The sequence below is a fragment of the Ptychodera flava genome (genome assembly GCF_041260155.1).
Source record: "Ptychodera flava strain L36383 chromosome 23 unlocalized genomic scaffold, AS_Pfla_20210202 Scaffold_23__1_contigs__length_28996876_pilon, whole genome shotgun sequence".
NCBI classification, from domain to species: Eukaryota; Metazoa; Hemichordata; class Enteropneusta; family Ptychoderidae; genus Ptychodera; species Ptychodera flava.
Genome location: NW_027248277.1, coordinates 27655810 through 27678683, shown reverse-complemented (window position 1 = coordinate 27678683; position 22874 = coordinate 27655810). Strand labels below are relative to the sequence as shown.

Here is a 22874-nt window from a genome sequence, read left to right as displayed (position 1 = left end):
AAGTAAAACAGAGCAACTGAGAAATCATCAATTCGTCAGCAATTCATAACATCAATATTTCACAATATGGCACACGTCTTTGACAAAGTCACTATAATACATCCAATAAGTACACTATATTCTACAGAAAAACAAGTCATTGTCAATGACATAGTCCCCACTTGTAAAAGGAGTATTAGTCTTGATGGGGCAGGGAAATGTGGTCATTAAAAAGTATCGCTGGAGTGTATAAGTTCACATCTATGGGCACATAGGTTTATGTCATTTTTCCCAATTTATAACAAGAGGCATGTCTAAGTTATGGTTCTAAATCGGGAAAAAAGATCAGACCTCTAGCTGTGTTGGCCAGCCAAGAAATACATATGTGCGAGATGTGAAATCTGAAGGTCTAATATCCTATCAAAATTGAAGCTTATAGAACTTGTGGTTACTGAGTTATGCATATATATGTATAATCAAGGTCTAAGGTCATCAAGGTCACGTGACATTTTGAAAAAAAATTGTATTGCTAAGTTATCCCTATATACCAAAAATCAGACCTCTAGCTCTATTGGCTCGCTCAAAATTAGATATGTGCATAATTGATGAGGTACAATATGTGGCGTCATAAGGTGTCCCATCATACCATATATGAAAGGTTTGGCACTTGTGGTTACTGAGTTGTGGACAAATATGTATATTTGAGGTCATAGGTCACCAAGGTCACATGACATTTTGAAAAAAATTGCATTGCTAAGTTATCCCTATATACCAAAAATCAGACCTCTAGCTCTATTGGCTCGGTCAAAATTAGATATGCACATAATTAATGAGGTACAATATGTGGCGTCATAAAGTGTCCCATCATACCATACATGAAGGGTGTAACACTTGTGGTTACTGAGTTATGGACAAATATGTATATTTGAGGTCCACGATCACCGAGGTCACGTGACATTTTGTCAAAAAATTGTATTGCAAAGTTATCCCTATATACCAAAAATCAGACTTTAGCTCCATTGGCTTGCTCAAAATTAGATATGTGCATAATGAATGAGGTACAATATGTGGCGTCATAAGCTGTCCCATCATACCATACAATAAGAAGGGTTAAACACTTGTGGTTACTGAGCTATAGACAAATATGTATATTTGAGGTCAAAGGTCACCAAGGTCATGTGACATTTTGTCAAAAAAAATTGTATTGCTAAATCATCCCTATATACCAAATATCAGACCTCTAGCTCGATTGGCTTGCTCAAAATTAGATATGTGCATAATTAATGAGGTACAATATGTGGCGTCATAAGCTGTCCCATCATACCATATATGAAGGGTGTAGCACTTGTGGTTACTGAGTTATGGACAAATATATATATTTGAGGTCAAAGGTCACCAAGGTCACGTGACATTTTGTCAAAATATCTGAGATACCTGCGTGAACGGATGGACTCACGGACGGACATGACCCAATCTATAAGCCCCCTGGACTTCATCCATGGGGACTAAAAACTGTGTCACTGCATCCTTTTTGCAATATGAATACGATGAGAAACTAAATTTTTATTTTCTTGGCCTTATACATGGGAGTCTATGGACTGCCTTATACATGGGAGTCTATGGACTGCCTTAAACATGGGAGTCTATGGTCTGCCTTATACATGGGAGTCTATGGAGACAGCCTTATACAAAGGAGTCTATGGAGATGAAAACTAAAAAGTCCTCTAACACGGCCAAATTTGATCGCATTGTGAAACAAATCGACGTGCATCTGTATGGGGTAGGGTACTATCCTTGTGCAAAGTTTGAAAGAAATTGACCTGGGCATGTCTGAGATATCTGCGTGAACGGACGGACGGACGGACGGACAGACGCACGCACGCACACACGGACGGACATGACCAAACCTATAAGTCCCCCCGGACGGTGTCCGTGGGGACTAACAATTTACAACATTAGAAAACAGTGTATATATGGCTCACTTATGGCTACTAACAAAATATATCACTTTCATCAAGTTTGTTTTCCGATATGTATGAATTAAGGAATTGTGTATGGCAACAATTGCACAGATATAGCTACCTGCGATGCTACCAGGCATAATATAGGGGATAAAGATAAACAATCAGAGATTTACATCAAACCCTTGTTCTTCATTGGAAATGAAGAGTGGGTGAAAAAATGAATCACTCATATCTGGCAAAAGCAAGAACTCAAATGATAGAGATGTATAAATTCATGTATATCTGAATATGCGGCCTAGTCAATATATAATGCCAATAATGTGAGTGTAATATGATATCTTCTAATTAATCTACCATACAGATGAAATTGCATTTCAAAATGGAAATATCACTGACAATCCTCCACATAAAGAAAATACTGAACATGAATAGCTTGATTTTATACCATTATATAACAATGATAATAATACTGTACTGGATTACCATTGAGACTAGTTTGGATATGGTCTATTGAATAACACCCAAACATGAAGAAAGATGGAAATAATAGAAATGCTAAAAATGCTACACACTACGTGCTTAAGACATTAAAGCATCGATATGCATACATCCTCATTAATATTATTTATTTTACAAGGTCAGTTGCTATATTCCTGAGATTCATATCTTCAGGGGTGCTTAATAACAAGTCATCGTTGATGACACAGTCCCCACTTGTTAATGGGTATTTTGATTACAGGTCCTCAGAGAGGATAGAGTCCTCTTCATTAGGTCTGTGATAAAAATACTTTTGAATAAATTCACTTGATACATGTCTGAGTTATGGTTCAGGACATGAAAAATCGTAACAAAATGGTCGCACAGTGGCCATAAAGGATCGCATCACAAAATAAATTGATGTGCATAGCTATGACATTGGTCGATGTCCTTGTACCAAGTTTGAATAAAATTGGTCGAAACATGCAAATATGCCTGAGAAATGGCTCTGTACATGAAAAAATCGTAATAAAATGGCCGCCTGGCGGCCATATTGGATCATATCACAAAACAGATTGACTTGCATATGTATGACATAGGTCAATGTCCTTGTACCAACTTTGAATAAAATCGGTTGAAACGTGCCTGAGTAATGGCTCTGTACATGAAAAAAATCCTAATAAAATGGCCGCACAGCGGCCATTTTGGATCGTATCACAAAACAAATTGCCGTGCACAGCTATGACATTTGTCAATAAGCTTGTACCAACTTTGAATAAAATCGGTTGAAACGTGCCTGAGTAATGGCTCTGTACATGAAAAAATCGTAATAAAATGGCCGCCTGGCAGCCATTTTGGATCGTATCACAAAACAAATTGATGTGCATATCTATGACATTGGTCAATGTCCTTGTACCAACTCTGAATAAAATCGGTGGAAACATGCCTGAGTAATGGCTCCGTACATGAAAAAATCGTAATAAAATGGCCGCCTGGCGGCCATATTGGATCGTATCACAAAACAAATTGACGTGCATATCTATGACATTGGTCAATGTCCTTGTACCAACTTTGAATAAAATCGGTTGGAACATGCCTGAGTTATGGCTCTGTACATGAAAAAATCGTAATAAAACGGCCGCCTGGCGGCCATATTGGATCGTATCACAAAACAAATTGACGTGCATCTGTATGACATATGAAGTAATCCTTGTATCAAGTTTGAATGAAATCGCTCCAGGCATCTCAGAGATATCTGCGTGAACGGACGGACGGACGGACGCACGGACGCACGCACGCACGCACGCACGGACACACGCACGGACACACGCACGGACATGACCAAACCTATAAGTCCCCCGGACGGTGTCCGTGGGGACTAATAACACTATACTGAATTATCATCGAACTTTGTTTATATTGTTTTCTGTATTGTACGGTGCCTCTGTATGTTGAAAGATTTAAATAGAAATACTAAAATGGCAACACTGCTACTGATTACCATGCATATATCCCAGTATCATTTTTTTCAATGTTCGTTAACTACTTTTAGATATTGATTGAAAATAGAGTACTGCCATACATCTCATATTTAGGGGTAAAAAACTGTTCCTTTCACAGCACAAAAATTCATCATTGTAAGTAATTAATGATGACGCACACGATATCATGTTCACAACTTTATGACATTTTGGATACGTTAAAATGAGTACACTCTCAAATCACTTCTTGTACGGTGAAAACAATTTTTCCATTTACAAACAAATGGTGATTTATCACGGTTCTGGAGAAACACAATCTTTGTATCTTACATTACACTGTTCCTTGTTGTGATTGAATCCTTCTACTAACCTATTGAGGTAGACAGAGACCAAGTTTGTTTATACTGGTAGGTTGAATCGCACCGGGTCCAGAAAAATTCTGTAAATGTAAAATAATTAATATATTTAAGTTATTGAACCATTATAGTAATGACTGAACATTTAAGAATATTTTGATTTTTACTACTATGGCAAATATTATTTGCTAATGTTAGAAGATTTACCCCACCCTTAAACCTCATACAGCTAGCTCATCCAGCCTTCAAGAATTAGTATGGGAACACTGTCATTACTTGAAAGTATATGGTTCGATACGAAAACGTTTTTTTTCTAGAAATTATTAAAAAATATATGGACTAATATAATAGATATGTTGATTGACAAGCAATGATGACACAAATACTATTTTTAAAGAAATACTACTGAGTGGGCAATTTTTCCTTTTTCTTTTGTGTTAGCAGAAATTTGCCGTTTTACTCCAAAATATAACAATGTGACACCACTATTTAATTTTTTTTTTCAAAATAGCCCATGGTACTACAATATTTAAATCAAGTTAACCTTTCGAGAAAATTATTTATTTCAATGATATTTTTATGATTTTCTTCATGCAAGTCAATTGAATTGGTTAGAAATCTTAATATCCATCTGTGCAAACATCTTCCAACAATTTTTTACAAGAAAGTTATTGGACACATAGAAAATATAGCATTTGCCAATCTGATATTATTAACACATATATTTACCAATGGTTAGCAGCCATGTCAAATAAATTGAGTTGATATTAGGATTCTACATGTAGCAATGTTTTTCTGCAACTCAAATTAAAGTAAAATAAACATTCTTATGTACGTATGGATGGATTCTCACCTACCAGGATTTCGTTTACTCTTTTAAAATCTTTGCATCTGTCAACAGCTTTGCCACCTCAGTGTGACCTTTATAAATAGCCCATCTAAGTGCTGTCTTTCCATCCTGTGAAAGAAAGGTATATAGGAATGTACTATGGACAAACAAGCTGAGTAACAAGGAGATAAAAGTTATAACAATGTTAACATAACATCATGATGTGTTGGCGATTTTCACTTTTAACAAAAACATATTATATATAATTTACAATCATAAATATTTCAATAGGGGTTTTTCCACGTCCCTAAGTGTTCTGTAGCACCAACACAGCAGATGCTCATCCACACTGCACATGCTATCTTTTGAGTATGTACGTTTAAGTATTCCCGAGATGTGCATATTTCGTGAATATGATTGTCATACTTAACTAGAAAAAAATTCTTCTGTTAATTGAAAATTTCATAATCTAATTAATGTAGTGTAACAAAGATACAGTGATGATATTTGTTGAGAAGCCTGACACAAAGAATCCACGGGAGTTATTTTTGTCATATTCATTCAATATAATTTTGATAGCAGAAGAGCATACTATCTTGAAACTGTGACAGAAAAGAATGTGCGGCTTGTGTTCGTTAACATTAGAATGTAATAAGTTATGTGGACTGTAAGGAGGAATAAAGAGACCATAATTGTTTTGATAAAACAGAATGATTTAAAGTAAAGAAATGTAAAAGAAAAATAAACTAAGAACTCATTCTAAGGTAACAACCTAAATCAATACATACTTTGGATGTATCAATTCATATAATTGTTGACTACTTTCCCTTTCTTGTATGACACTGTTACTTACAGATCAAGTGACGTCACTAGGATTGAATGTCATTTGAAGTGCAGCAATACATGTATATATGTTGCCCTTCTTCTTTAGGTTTTGTGCAGAGTTTCTTCGAGGTTTTATCAAAAGACAGGCTTGTCTTCATGGCGATACAACACGGCTGAATTGTACGTATACTACAAGCGTTTTATTTATTTAACAGAAACATATATTTATTCCAATGAAAGTATCAGAGAGTGGAAAAAATAAACAGGAAAATCTCCTTACACCAAACTTTGTATTAATACAGACTGTATCCCATGTAGATTAAACTCCAAACAGTAGTGACTTACCTTACCACATGCCGCTTTGTTTGCACCAGCATCAATCAGAATCCTCACCACATCTGTATGACCTTTCTGTGCTGCCCAGGTTAGAGGATTATTCTTGTCCTAGAGGAAAGGGCAAAAATAAATAAGCTAGTATATCTTAATCAACTTAGCTATACATATCTACATCTTTCTGTGCACAAACACAGGTCTAAATTCTCCTTACATTTGTATGGCCTTTAATTGCAGCCCAGATTGAAGGAGTACTCTTGGGTATATAGGAAGAGAGCAAATCTTGTACAAGTTACCATAAATCAGATAAATTTACTTTTAACTCTATACAAATGAGCCTGGCTTGAATAGACCTATATAAATAAACTTGGCAAGCACAAGGAACCATTTTTATGGGCAACAAACCAGAGATGGAATAATTTTGATGAACCTCACCTTCAACAATATTTTGTCATTATCATACATGGTTAAATGGCTATTTAGACAGAAATACATTATGGTGTAGACAATAGATAAATAAAAGATAAACCAGCAAAAATGCAGTTATGGGGATACTATTGTCAAAGAATAAATGTTATGTCCTGTGTTCATATTTGAAAACACCACCATAAAAGAATTGCATGCAAAATATACATACAAAGATCATGTGATAGGCTTGAACTTTACAAAAGCGTGCTAACATAATATTACCATATATTGGATGAAACATCACAAAGAGAATACCAGTATTCTTCTTTTGAAAACAGTAGTGTACATGATTTGTTATGTTCTGTATACTTTTCAAAGATACAAAATTATAACATTGGTCTTCTCTATTTTGATATGAGACCTAAAATGAGTATCTCTCCATTTCCAACATTTGAGAATGTCAAACAATATTTAAGTTGCTCCTTGTATAGCACAAATGACAGATCTAGTCACAATTTCAATACACAGTGACTGACATAGCATTCCAAAACAAAATTAAAACACTTGGCAATTATAAAAATGAATATATTCAGTAAATATTCTAAATGCTTATAATAGCTGTCTTCTAGTTCATCATCTGCTATTGAGATGTTGTCCATGAGATATTGTCATATCGTATGATGTACAAATAATATTTATTAATTTATTGAATTGTATGTGTTTTGGTTCAAACACCAGACTTTGCCAAAAGCAGACAACAAATTTGAAGTAATACACAGAAATATTTAACCACCATTTAAACAATCTAATCAAAATCCTTATGAAAAATCTTATCCCTTAGTTTGTGTAAAATTATGTAAATGCTTATATTATCAGCATACATATCTGAAAACAGTTCAGTGCACTCTATTTTGCAGTGTAGGAAAACCACAAAGGTGATGTGATACGCTATTTAAATGTCCTATGAACTATGGATGAAGATTTACATATGATAGTCAGCTAAAAGATTCATACAAGCAATGTAAAGGCTGGAACTTAGCTCTGACTCGGATAATGCATCGTATATATAATTGGTAATAGGATAGCAAAAACACACTAAAAGGCCTGTGTTGGCAACAGATTGTCTTATCAGAAAATGTACCTAAATGATTACAATTTCAATGGAAAACAAAAGGCTATCACACCTTCATAATCTGTTAGTCTTACAGACTAGAACAAACGTGATCCCAGGGATCGTGAACATGAAAAGTGCCTTTAATAATACAGATGCTCTGTCTTCATAGTGTTCATCAAAGCTCAATCAATTAATCCAATACAGTATTTCATGGGATGTTAACAAGTTTACGGTAACATTTTTGACAATATGCAAATTATCTTTGTAATGCAAAGTGTGGAAGAAGAAGGTGAAAATCTTTGATTGCTCATTTCAGAGGCCAGACAAAAAAATGGCAAAAATAGCTGCAAACATACACAATTGACAATTTCATCATAATTTAAACATATACCACACTAAAATCATCCCTAAGAACATGTCAACAAAAGCTATCAGATGAGTATTTTAAGAATCATATTTTTTGACCAAAAATGGCAAAAATTGCCCTCAAAAATGACATTGCATATTTCCTCATAGTTTCAATGTCAAATTAAGACAACGCCTTGAAACCTATATACCAGCGTGTATTGTGGATTTACGTCTTAATCCTGTTGTTGTAGAGGAAACTGTATGTGTATATGATCTACAGCATGCAAGTACTAGCAGGCAGTCAAGTTAATGTATGCATATGTACATGTACATGTAAACCTCACTTGCAACAAACTAAAACATACGGAATCTGCAAATTTGCCAAATGGATGTTATTTGTCTATCCTATCTCATACATGGCATCTATGAGTGTATAGGGACTGTTGAAAAACCATTAAAAACTCTGCAATTTAATTCAGAAAGCATATTTTTACTAAGTATTGCCTTATAGTCCGTGGGCTAGAGGGGGTCTACGTGCACCCCCCCCCACAGGATAACAAACCTGTATTTTTCAGAAGCCTTGGGATCCCTAGAATACGAAATGGAATTTTAACAGAAAAAATATAGGGATGGAATAGCTGTTATGGTCATGTTTTGAAGGGTACCGCAAAATCACGATTTTCCAAGCCAATGCATTTTCGTCAAATCTGTCTTCTTGTAAGTCATGTGCTGAGCTCATTTTTTAACATAACCTCACTTGTTTGGTATCATTAGAAAGGGGTTTATACTTCTTTAAGATGACATATTGTACTATGCAATATCTTCTACAGTTTTTGTCAAATATAACAAAAACTTACCCCTTACCCCAAAATTTAACATTGCAAATTACAGTAAATCTCAAATTCTACCAATTTTTTAGCTAGGCATAATAAAAAATGCAATGCTTTGTCTGAAATCTGTTTTATTTCATACAGGGACATGTCAGAAATATGAAATAGACTTTTAACAGAAAAAATATTGGGAATCTACAGCTGTAACAGTCATATTTTGAAGGGTACCGCAAAATAACAGTGTTGCAGATTTGCATGCATTTTTGTTAAAACTGTCTTCCTATAAGTTATCTGCTGAGCTTGTTTTTCAATATAACCTGGCTTGTTAGGTATCATTGGAAAGATAATGTACTAATCTTCAGAATGATATATTGTAACATGCAATATCTTCTATAGTTTTCATGATATGTAACCCAAACTTACCCCTTACCCCAAAGTTTACATCGAAAATTCTGTCATAGCTAAAACCAAATTTTACAATTTTTTTAGCTTGACACAAAACTCTGGCCCTTTTTGCTATTAAATCTGTTTTATTTGGTACAGGGACATGTCAGAAATATGAAATAGACTTTTAACAGAAAAATATTAGGAATCTACAGCTGTAACAGTCATATTTTGAATGGTACCGCAAAATCACGGTGTTGCAGATTTGCATGCATTTTTGTTAAATTTTTCTTCTTATGCGTTATCTGCTGAGCTTGTTTTTGAATATAACCTGGCTTCTTAGGTATCATTAGAAACATAATTCACTAATATTCAGAATGACATATTGTAACATGCAATATCTTCTATAGTTTTCATGATATATAACCAAAACTTACCCCATAGCCCAAAGTTTACATTGAAAATTGCAGTCAAAGCTAAAACCAAATTCTACAAGTTTTTTAGCTTGACACAAAAACTCTGGTCGTTTTTGCTTTTAAATCTGTTTTATTTTGTACAGGGACATGTCAGAAATATGAAATAGACTTTTAACAGAAAAAATATTAGGAATCTACAGCTGTAACAGTCATATTTTGAAGGGTACCGCAAAATAACAGTGTTGCAGATTTGCATGCATTTTTGTTAAATTTTTCTTCTTATACGTTATCTGCTGAGCTTGTTTTTGAATATAACCTGGCTTCTTAGGTATCATTAGAAAGATAATTTACTAATCTTCAGAATGACATATTGTAACATGCAATATCTTGCATAGTTTTCATGATATATAACCAAAACTTACCCCTTACCCCAAAGTTTACATTGAAAATTTCTGTCATAGCTAAAACCAAATTCTAAAATTCTTTTAGCTTCCCGTACGAAACAGATTTTTTGTGGTAAACATGCAGCAAGCTCTGGGTAAACATACACGCATACTTTTGTGTGCCACAACACTCTATCCATCCTGCGCCGATAGTCACCACTAGTGGTGCACTTGTGGTGATTAGCAATCTTTCTCTTGGTATGTCTACCACAAAACTAAAGTAAACAAAGTTGCAGATTGTTTTGTGGTATGTTTGCCATGGAAGGCTTACGTAAATACAATGGTCACAGCACTGTACAGAATGGCCTAAGAATTCAAGGCTGCACGGTTACAGGGCAAATTTAACTTGTGCAGCCAAATGACACGAACATGTGTGCCCAGCTGGCTTCTGTATAGATGTATATCATATGCATGAATAAAGAATACACATGTTTGCACTCTACATTTAATAACAAAATAGTATATTTATTGAGTTTTCAAAACTGGGGGTGTTAAAATGTGCACACATTTTGTCAGACAAATCTAAGTCAGTTTCCAAGAAATTAGGAAATTCACATACAAAAGAACCTGACTCACCAAATGATACTTCTATGCACAGTGACAAGATGTTACGAATCAAGATTACATCAACAATAGCAGTTTCCTTTTCTATACCATGAATATATCTCAGCTTCACATCCATAATATTTGGTTTTTTTGCTGAATTAATTGTCCACGGTTTGTTGGAAAGCATTTCAATCGAGAAATAAAAACCATTGTCATGGATTTGCACATGCATATTTGATCTGCACAATTACAACGTGGTCTTTCCACTGCAAAGTATTTGACATGACCAAAGTGAACTGTGTTGTCAGCTGTTCCGATATACTTCACTGTGTAAGAGTTCCTTGCCTGTACTCTATGGTAATCTGTTGAATGAATTATTTGGTTGCGTAACTTGATGCGATTATAATACACTAAGTTCTCTGGAACTTTGCCCAACAAATGTACAACTTTCTGATATTGATTTATGGGTAACGCTTTACGATAGTCTCTCCCAAGAGAAAATATATCAAAATCTTAATGCGATGTTAATTTTAACTTTTTCTTTCTCTTCAGTTTCTGTAAAACAGCATATGCTTTTGATTCAATTGGAACACTCTCTGTCACATACGGTAACATTTGTATAATGTTAACAGAACTGATAATTTGAATATCAATGGATTGAGTTCCATGATATAGTTTAAGTAATTCTCCATTTGCATCTTCAAAAGGGAAACACGAATAAGCCCATAATGGTCCAAGGTCCCGTACACAATCAGGTAAATGTAAAAGGGAATGTAGATTTAGGGTCAAATACCTTGCTCCATACAAGGGCTCAAACGTGTACACAAAATAGTTTTATTAACCTCTGACTTTTATTTAAATCAACTTCTGATAGGGAGTCCTGAGACAGAAACCAGATGGCTTCAACAAATGTGGAATAATGGTAAAAATAATATTCTGGCATTATATCAAAAAGTAAAGGTAGTGAATAGAAAAACAACCAAGATCGAAGTTCAGATGCTTTCCAGTATTTCAAATGCTCACTTATTGACCGAGGTAAACGTGTGATATTGTATGTAGGTCGTATTTCTTTGAGGCGATTGTCTACCAGATCAACAAACGCTGATAGCGAGAAAGGTTGACCAGAATATGATGATGAAAACCAGAGTTTCAAAAGGAGTTTTGTAACCCCTAACAATACACAGTGCATATAATCAATGCTGGTACTACACACATAGTCATATGATTTCAGTTTCATGAGAAAACTTGGTCCTTTGATACCATTCACTGCACTTCTCTTATGAATAGCATCCAATGCCAATTGCCAGCAACTGTTTGCCTGCCGTGCAGTTCCCAATGGATTTTCTTTTTGAAAGGGAAATACATGTACATGGCCCCTTCTATCTTCCCTTGTGAAAGCTGTTTCTCCCTTCTGAAGACATTTTGGACAACTGTATGACCCGTTGAACTGAACAAAAATCATAGCCATACTCTTAGCTGGCAGATCAGCTGTACCACAGATTGAAAAGGCTCTGCATATTACATTCTGATTATTTACCAAGACTTCAACTCCCTTTTCTTCTAGCATGTTTAGCTTTTCTAGTGTAGGCTGTGCAAATGTTGTTATCAGAGGTTTACTATCTCCAAACCAAAGACCGCACAAAATCAAATTTTCCTTCATTTTCCTATGCTTGAATGGAAGTTCATTAATCATTGAGTACATTGGCCAGATGGAAAATTTGGAACTTTTAAAAATTGGCACACCATCAGTATTCCATGTAAATGAAATGTTATAGGGATATTCTGACGACAGAGGTCCACCAGGTTTTGATATTTTTTATAAACCTGACCATCATAAATATCTTCAAAATTGTCAGACTTTTTCTTTTTGCGATTAAATCTATGTTGAAGCAATTGTGGAAAGTCTGAACGTTGAAATAATTTTCTCGATTGTCCATCAATTGGTAACTCAATTAAATATGACTTAGCATTTTTTAAGTTTAAGGCTTTACCACATGCTGTATTTGGACACACAATCATATCTTCCCCAACTGCAAGCAAACAGGAACTGCAGTAGTAATGTTTAACAATCCCAGATTTCATACTTGAAAAAAATTTCTTGAATTTTGCAATGCTCGAGTAAGCTGGATGGACTGACATTGAATGCAGAGATATCAGAGTGAGAAGATCTTGAAGTTGAATACCAGTGATGGAGTGTGTCATTGAATAAACAAGAATTAAAAGAAGAGAATGTTAAATGGTCAGAAAGTGGCCTGGATAAATGGGTTGATCTTTTGGAGGGATATTTGATTCAAAAGTATTTATCTCCTCCAAACATTCATCATCAGAGATCTCATCATTCTCCTCACCTGCTGCAGTACCTTTCGTCAGTTCTTTCCATTTTTCCTCATTAAAAAAAAATCATTATCATGGAAGTTGTCAAATACATTGTCATTGCCATTTTGCTCTACAGAGTCATTTTCTGCTGTAACATGTTCATTACAAACAGTTGATGAGTTCACATATGACCCTCCTCCTTGTGGTTCAGATTCGGAATTTGAGGACTGTTCTGGGCATCCAGTCATTGTCAAGTCATTACAGTCAATGCCATGGGCTGAATCATCACAGTCATACTTCGGACTTTCGACAGATGTTCTGTTGCTCTGGTAGACTGGTCACAGCCTTGTATCGATGTCCCTTCGCTTTGTGTTAAAACTTCTCTTGGAAGTTCTGCTAACGATCTCCGCTGGCTGTACTTGAGCATGTAACTCTTCCTGTAGTGTCTTGGTCTAACATGTCCCAGTGAGTTGACTCTAATTGGCATATATTTTTGCTCACGACCATTTCCTCCGTTCTGATCTGCAAATGTAATAATCACTGAAAATAACGTGTCGAAAAAAACTTTTGGGTACAAAAGAAACTACGAATGAAGGCTCTCTATGCATAAGCCTGAGTACGATCATGGAGCTACCACAAAGAGCATCACGGTACGATTCACAAGTAACCGTTTAACGAGGGTGCTTCGGTCCCGATTACGACTTTAAGGGAAAAACGGCAAATTAAACTCGTCCGTGTTCGTTTTTACATCATTGTTCGTCGTTAAGTGATAGTAGTATAACAGAAGCTACAGCTGAAAAAGCCAAACATCGATACATGTATCATTATTTCGCATGCGTGACTCATACAGTAACATACTGCACATGTAAAAACGTTGTATATGTACTTACCGATATCGTGAAAACGTGAGCGAGGAGTTGACGGCGAAACTATGTTGCTGTAACTTCGTTCTTGCCGATTTCCTGATCTTGGAGCAAGATCATCATGTGAAAGAGTTGTTTGTAAATTTGACATTTTGGATCATAAAGTACTCTGTCGCTAACCGATTACTGCAGGGTAAGTACTACGTACGGACGTTAGAAGAAATTAGACAATCTCCACCGCAGAGTTCTTATCGGCGTGTCTTTCCCACAATTCCTTGCGCTGTCGCCGATAATGACTCTGCCACAGGTGTCTTGTTTACGTGGTAAATCACCACATACTGATCCGCAAACCGGAAGTCAGCTCGAAAACCAACACCGATACGATCTCGCCGAAAATACAAAGTCCATCCTCGATGCAAAAATGTTCATCGGTTTGAAAACAAATTACTATAAGTTTATAGCAAAACACGAACTGGAAAAATATAATTAGCATTGGAACTACTTTTAAATCGTGTAATTATTCGGGAAGAAACAAGGCTTTGACCTGTTCTGACCTTTGGGCGAATCCCCTGTATCGTCTGCTGATGATGTATTTTCTTGAATTGTGACCCCTCCTGCACTCGAAGTTATTTACCAAGGCCGTATATATAAATACTAAAGAAAGAACAATAAATAAACACTGAAAAGAGAAAATAACATTTTTATTTGAATTTGTAGATAACTGTACGCGTGCTGGAATGAATTTGAACTGCCACGCGTTACTGTGGCAATACCATAGCTACAGTGCGCGACAGGTAAAAAAGTAGTTCATTGACGTTCCAATGACCTCGAGGTCACATGAATATTAATCTGCCTGTGCCAGAGATACTTATTAGCGTACGCGCGATAAGAACTCCTGTTCGAGAGTGGAAATTAGAGAGTACCTGATTTCAAATGGCGGACATCCGGTACTCTGCATGCTGGGTGTTGATCAGTGTTCGATCGCTTCGAGTAACCGTCATAAAACTTTAAATTGGAGTAAAAAGTGCTGATTATATCGAATTTGAATGTTAGTATTTTAATATACGTATTAAGTAAAATTATTGACTTTCGTTTGTTCATTTTCTATATTAAGCACGAGGGCACTACGATCGCGCGTGAACGAGATTTTACGAGATGCGCCATCTTATTCAAAGATTATTCTTTGTTCTGTCGGAATGCTGGTAAGAGGAGTTAAAATTTTCACCGCCGAAAAAATCGCATTTAGCTCTTTGTCTCGGATCCAAGATGCTCGTTATTGATTCTGGAGATGTAGCTGCTGCTGCCAAGAAACTGAAGATTGCTCCAAATGAAGAAAATCCGAAATGGGTGTGCCTATATTGGTGACCGATGAGAAGTTTGGAGTCTCTGAGAAAGATTCTGTTAAGTTCGAAGATGGTGTAGATTCTGTGTTCAAATTTGGGACTGAAGTCAGTGCCAAATATGGAAGGCACTGGTACGCTGCTGTTGTAGTGTTCGCTTCTGAGCATGCAAGGTCATTCTTTCTAACTGACAAATTCTTTTAAAGTGATTTTTCTTAAATCTCATACCTCGCATTGTGCAGTTGCATTGGCTTTCACATTTTTGATTATTGATTTACTGTTGTACGTGTGCAGTCCTATCCTACACCTGCTCGATATGAACATGTCTCATATTACTCTTTCAGAAAATGCAGACAAAATTTTGATGAAATTAGCTAAGAAATTAGATAGCATTCAACAAGTGAAAATTAAGAAAGCAACCCCAACCGCAAAACGAACTGTCAAACGGAAAATTCAGGATGACTTCAGGATGACTAAAATACAGGCATTAATTCATGCTAATACAGTTAGTTTTATTGGCTTTTCATGCAGTTTCTGTCGGTTAACTAAGTGAAACGTGCCGGTAAACATGTTTGTTTAAATTTACTGACGCGCTTCTTCAGGAACAACAGGACAGTCGGGCGGCCTCGTTAAAATTACTTGTCCAGCATAACATTAGTATATTTCGTTTCAATTTCAACAACGATTGCTCTTTGTGATTGCATAAAAATATTCATTTGGACGTAAATGTGATTTTTAAAACTGATTTTAAAAGTGAACATTTTTCTTAATTTTTTCTTTTTCCGCTTTTCATTCATTTCGTTTGTGTTTTAGTTTACAAAATTTGTGGAAAAATCGTTGACTTCTCCAAAAGTGTCATACAAGTTTGATTGCTATAGATGATGACAATGATAATGACATTTTTGATTGAAACCTGAAGTGAACATAACCGACATGGTATGGCATGAACCCAGCGGCTGAATGAATGAATGAATGAATGAATGAATGGGAGCGATGAGACAAAGGCTTGATTATGTAGTGTCGTGTGCAAACGTGGCTGATTGGCTGGGAAGGAGGATTGATAACAGTCATGGGTAGAAGAGCCGATTGGCTAAGAGGATGACAGTGAAGATGTAAGGAAGGCAGATAGCTAGGTGTAATCACAAAACACATCTGTGATAAAACACAGATTCCATTTGTAGCTTTGAAAAAAAAAAAATTAAAACAAAAGCGAGAGTTCATTTGTGACGCAGAATCATTTCATAACTTGGTCTACTATCTCTATGTGTTTTACATACTTTGATACAACTGAATTCCATCTGAGAACATTGTATCCCTGGTAACAGAGGCTAAATGGAGTATAGAGGGTTCGGTAACTTTAATGATTGAAATTAAAAAATGAAAGGGATTCATGTTGTTATAGGTATGAAATATCGATGAAGGAGAACCTCCATTCAAATGTAATATACTTCTCTGAGATAAAACTAAAACCGAACAACATTTTAATTTCAGATTGTTCAAAGATACACACACACCATATCTCTATACACAATGAATGCTACTGAAAACCGCTAAACAGATACCTCTTATTGATATTTATGTTTCTGAGAGGGATTATTGCCACAGTGTGTGAAAATGTGCCTTTATATCCTTCAATTTTGTTCATGTTTATTTAAAAATTTCAATGCCAGATTCACCGGTATGTAAAGCTGTTTGATATGGCAAAATATATCTACGAAATCAACACCAGGTATTATCTCTTATCAACTGTTTTTCATACACGATATACCCTGACTTTCAGTCTTGGACTGCAACAAATATTGCCTCTAAGTTTCAATGAGGAGCATTTGGTTTGATGTAAATCACAAGAGGTTAATGGCACCTTAATTACAGTGTTCCTTATAAGGAATCTAGGCTGTCCCATTTTATAAGGTATCTCACAGCATATCACTCACAATCTGGACATCAGTTAAATAAATATATCTGTTAAAAGATTTCATCCCTTCACCAATGAAACGTTTTATTGAATATAATCTGTCAAAAATTACACTATAAAAATTCCTTGCATACAATCTTTGAAAAAACACTGCAGTTGATTTGAAACGAGCTCGAGAAGCATCAATCAGCAGGGCAAAATTTCTAATAATCATCTCTGAATTATACAATTACAAACAGTTACAAACACATGGTCAAACTGTAATGTCAATAAATGTTGGAAATTAGAACAGTTGAAAAGTACCAGCAGTGAGTGGAAATTGCACGATAATCAAATCAACATGCCTGCTACAAATGTGTTTATCAAAGTAATCAGCAACTGAGGGATTTACAAACTTTCATCTGCTTAGTATGTAGACTCTCTCATCAAGTCATTCAAAAATAAATTTCTATGGTAACAAAGATTTAACCACATTCCTTGTTTCACTGAAAAATACTTTAAATGATTTGTAAAAATGTTCTTCCAAAAGTTATATAATATTGCTATTCTCATTAATACCAAGTAGTAGTAAAATCACTATGTTTAAAAAATATCTTTTCTTTGTTGTGAAATATCTGCCATATTTCGAGATTTAATGTGACAGTTTATTAATCAGACTGAATTATTGGATATTTCACATACTGAAAAATAATATTTAAACTCAAACACTAAACATTACTCTGAGCTTTTCTACAGTCACAGGTCTCCCTTTGGTGTGTAATATGTCACCCTTAAACTCTGTTAATAGTAATGCATCATAAATGTTTTTAAACACCCAAGGGATACATTTTTGTCTTTATGTATTTATAGCTTTGACAAATTTCATCTTTTCATGACTCTTGTAAGGCATTATATTTGGTAGTGATAGATTTTAAAAAAAGACTAATCATTTTTATGTAATGTAACCATTTTACAAAGATGAGATCACAGTATTTTCAACAAACAAATATCACCAATTCTTCATGTCATTAAATATTTCTTTCACGGATAAGTTTAAGTATAATATCCTCTACAGTATGCTACAAACCATAACATCAACCAACTCTGTTTATTACATAAATTTAAATGCGTCAAGTAATGCAAACAAAAAAATAGTAACTATTGTATTGACCAAATACACGCATATAGTCTATGGATCAAATAATAGTTTCTGATCAAGTAATTGAAAAGTAAGATAAGTCCATTTGAAAAGACTTCAAAACTTTGGAAAAGGAATGTTATAAATGTTACTGAAACCTACATCTACAAAGTCACTAAACATTAAAGAATAGATAGCAAGCAATAACACATGCTTCATTTGTTGACTACTTGAAAGCTTCTCTTTGTAGCAACTTAACACAAACTATAGTGGTTAAAAAGCATTTTGATTTGGTAGTTATAGTAGTAGTAGTAGTAGTAATAGTAATAGTAGTAGTAGTGGTAGATAACATGATGTATTTTAGTGAATATGTAGCATACACATGTTATTTCAAATAATCCGTTGCAGTGATGCATTTAATACACAAGTAAACCAATACTTATTATCACATAAAAACAAGTCATACATGAAATGTTAAAAATTCACGAGTAAAGTATTCAGTCCGATAACTAATTCGTATAAAACAATGTCAATTTTTAGTATTAACGTTCAATATATACTGTGAATTCCTATAGATACTGTGTTCATTTAGTGATTTTAAACTGCAGACTATAAGGACACTGTATTAGCATATTCTACTCTGCTAAATGAACTTCTTATGTTCATGAAAAGTAAAACATTTTGAATACATTTCACATCTAGACACTGTATTCTTAAACATGGTACTTAGACACTGTACGTTATACAAACTAAACTGTAAAACGTACTTCAATGTTATCCATGAAAAGGAAACTACGTGCTAAGCAATGAGCCTTTGACCTTGGTTGGTCTAAAATTTTGATAAGTGAATTACACATCAGATTTTTTCCTTTCTTATAAATTGAAATATCAAAACAGATATGTTCAGAAACAGTGTAATTTCTGATTTGATTCTGATTCTGAAAACCTCTCATCATAATGACCTACTGTAATAAAGTAAAACAGAGCAACTGAGAAATCATCAATTCGTCAGCAATTCATAACATCAATATTTCACAATATGGCACACGTCTTTGACAAAGTCACTATAATACATCCAATAAGTACACTATATTCTACAGAAAAACAAGTCATTGTCAATGACACAGTCCCCACTTGTAAAAGGAGTATTAGTCTTGATGGGGCAGGGAAATGTGGTCATTAAAAAGTATCGCTGGAGTGTATAAGTTCACATCTATGGGCACATAGGTTTATGTCATTTTTCCCAATTTATAACAAGAGGCATGTCTAAGTTATGGTTCTAAATCGGGAAAAAAGATCAGACCTCTAGCTGTGTTGGCCAGCCAAGAAATACATATGTGCGAGATGTGAAATCTGAAGGTCTAATATCCTATCAAAATTGAAGCGTATAGAACTTGTGGTTACTGAGTTATGCATATATATGTATAATCAAGGTCTAAGGTCATCAAGGTCACGTGACATTTTGAAAAAAAATGTATTGCTAAGTTATCCCTATATACCAAAAATCAGACCTCTAGCTCTATTGGCTCGCTCAAAATTAGATATGTGCATAATTGATGAGGTACAATATGTGGCGTCATAAGATGTCCCATCATACCATATATGAAAGGTTTGGCACTTGTGGTTACTGAGTTGTGGACAAATATGTATATTTGAGGTCATAGGTCACCAAGGTCACATGACATTTTGAAAAAAAATTGTATTGCTAAGTTATCCCTATATACCAAAAATCAGACCTCTAGCTCTATTGGCTCGCTCAAAATTAGATATGCACATAATTAATGAGGTACAATATGTGGCGTCATAAAGTGTCCCATCATACCATACATGAAGGGTGTAGCACTTGTGGTTACTGAGTTATGGACAAATATGTATATTTGAGGTCCACGATCACCGAGGTCACGTGACATTTTGTCAAAAAAATTGTATTGCAAAGTTATCCCTATATACCAAAAATCAGACCTTTAGCTCCATTGGCTTGCTCAAAATTAGATATGTGCATAATGAATGAGGTACAATATGTGGCGTCATAAGCTGTCCCATCATACCATACAATAAGAAGGGTTAAACACTTGTGGTTACTGAGCTATAGACAAATATGTATATTTGAGGTCAAAGGTCACCAAGGTCATGTGACATTTTGTCAAAAAAATTGTATTGCTAAATCATCCCTATATACCAAATATCAGACCTCTAGCTCGATTGGCTTGCTCAAAATTAGATATGTGCATAATTAATGGGGTACAATATGTGGCGTCATAAGCTGTCCCATCATACCATATATGAAGGGTGTAGCACTTGTGGTTACTGAGTTATGGACAAATATATATATTTGAGGTCAAAGGTCACCAAGGTCACGTGACATTTTGTCAAAATATCTGAGATACCTGCGTGAACGGATGGACTCATGGACGGACATGACCCAATCTATAAGCCCCTGGACTTCATCCATGGGGACTAAAAACTGTGTCACTGCATCCTTTTTGCAATATGAATACGATGAGAAACTAAATTTTTATTTTCTTGGCCTTATACATGGGAGTCTATGGACTGCCTTATACATGGGAGTCTATGGACTGCCTTAAACATGGGAGTCTATGGTCTGCCTTATACATGGGAGTCTATGGAGACTGCCTAATACAAGGAGTCTATGGAGATGAAAACTAAAAAGTCCTCTAACACGGCCAAATTTGATCGCATTGTGAAACAAATCGACGTGCATCTGTATGGGGTAGGGTACTATCCTTGTGCAAAGTTTGAAAGAAATTGACCTGGGCATGTCTGAGATATCTGCGTGAACGGACGGACGGACGGACGGACAGACGCACGCACGCACACACGGACGGACATGACCAAACCTATAAGTCCCCCCGGACGGTGTCCGTGGGGACTAACAATTTACAACATTAGAAAACAGTGTATATATGGCTCACTTATGGCTACTAACAAAATATATCACTTTCATCAAGTTTGTTTTCCGATATGTATGAATTAAGGAATTGTGTATGGCAACAATTGCACAGATATAGCTACCTGCGATGCTACCAGGCATAATATAGGGGATAAAGATAAACAATCAGAGATTTACATCAAACCCTTGTTCTTCATTGGAAATGAAGAGTGGGTGAAAAAATGAATCACTCATATCTGGCAAAAGCAAGAACTCAAATGATAGAGATGTATAAATTCATGTATATCTGAATATGCGGCCTAGTCAATATATAATGCCAATAATGTGAGTGTAATATGATATCTTCTAATTAATCTACCATACAGATGAAATTGCATTTCAAAATGGAAATATCACTGACAATCCTCCACATAAAGAAAATACTGAACATGAATAGCTTGATTTTATACCATTATATAACAATGATAATAATACTGTACTGGATTACCATTGAGACTAGTTTGGATATGGTCTATTGAATAACACCCAAACATGAAGAAAGATGGAAATAATAGAAATGCTAAAAATGCTACACACTACGTGCTTAAGACATTAAAGCATCGATATGCATACATCCTCATTAATATTATTTATTTTTACAAGGTCAGTTGCTATATTCCTGAGATTCATATCTTCAGGGGTGCTTAATAACAAGTCATCGTTGATGACACAGTCCCCACTTGTTAATGGGTATTTTGATTACAGGTCCTCAGAGAGGATAGAGTCCTCTTCATTAGGTCTGTGATAAAAATACTTTTGAATAAATTCACTTGATACATGTCTGAGTTATGGTTCAGGACATGAAAAAATCGTAACAAAATGGTCGCACAGTGGCCATAAAGGATCGCATCACAAAATAATTGATGTGCATAGCTATGACATTGGTCGATGTCCTTGTACCAAGTTTGAATAAAATTGGTCGAAACATGCAAATATGCCTGAGAAATGGCTCTGTACATGAAAAAATCGTAATAAAATGGCCGCCTGGCGGCCATATTGGATCATATCACAAAACAGATTGACTTGCATATGTATGACATAGGTCAATGTCCTTGTACCAACTTTGAATAAAATCGGTTGAAACGTGCCTGAGTAATGGCTCTGTACATGAAAAAATCGTAATAAAATGGCCGCACAGCGGCCATTTTGGATCGTATCACAAAACAAATTGCCGTGCACAGCTATGACATTTGTCAATAAGCTTGTACCAACTTTGAATAAAATCGGTTGAAACGTGCCTGAGTAATGGCTCTGTACATGAAAAAATCGTAATAAAATGGCCGCCTGGCAGCCATTTTGGATCGTATCACAAAACAAATTGACGTGCATATCTATGACATTGGTCAATGTCCTTGTACCAACTCTGAATAAAATCGGTCGAAACATGCCTGAGTAATGGCTCCGTACGTGAAAAAATCGTAATAAAATGGCCGCCTGGCAGCCATATTGGATCGTATCACAAAACAAATTGACGTGCATATCTATGACATTGGTCAATGTCCTTGTACCAACTTTGAATAAAATCGGTTGGAACATGCCTGAGTTATGGCTCTGTACATGAAAAAATCGTAATAAAACGGCCGCCTGGCGGCCATATTGGATCGTATCACAAAACAAATTGACGTGCATCTGTATGACAT

The 22874-nt window shown here is 35.3% G+C and overlaps 1 long non-coding RNA gene and 1 pseudogene across 1 annotated transcript; one reads left to right on the top strand and one right to left on the bottom strand.

Moving 5' to 3' along the window:
* The window catches only part of LOC139123704 (ubiquitin-conjugating enzyme E2 Z-like), a 585434-nt pseudogene that overhangs the window by 119203 nt on the left and 443357 nt on the right, over positions 1-22874 (top strand).
* Positions 3393-6606, bottom strand: LOC139124197 (uncharacterized). Its single transcript, XR_011549882.1, has 3 exons — positions 6257-6606; positions 5115-5215; positions 3393-4340 (listed from the first exon to the last, which is right to left on the bottom strand). It is a non-coding gene; the product is annotated as an uncharacterized lncRNA (long non-coding RNA).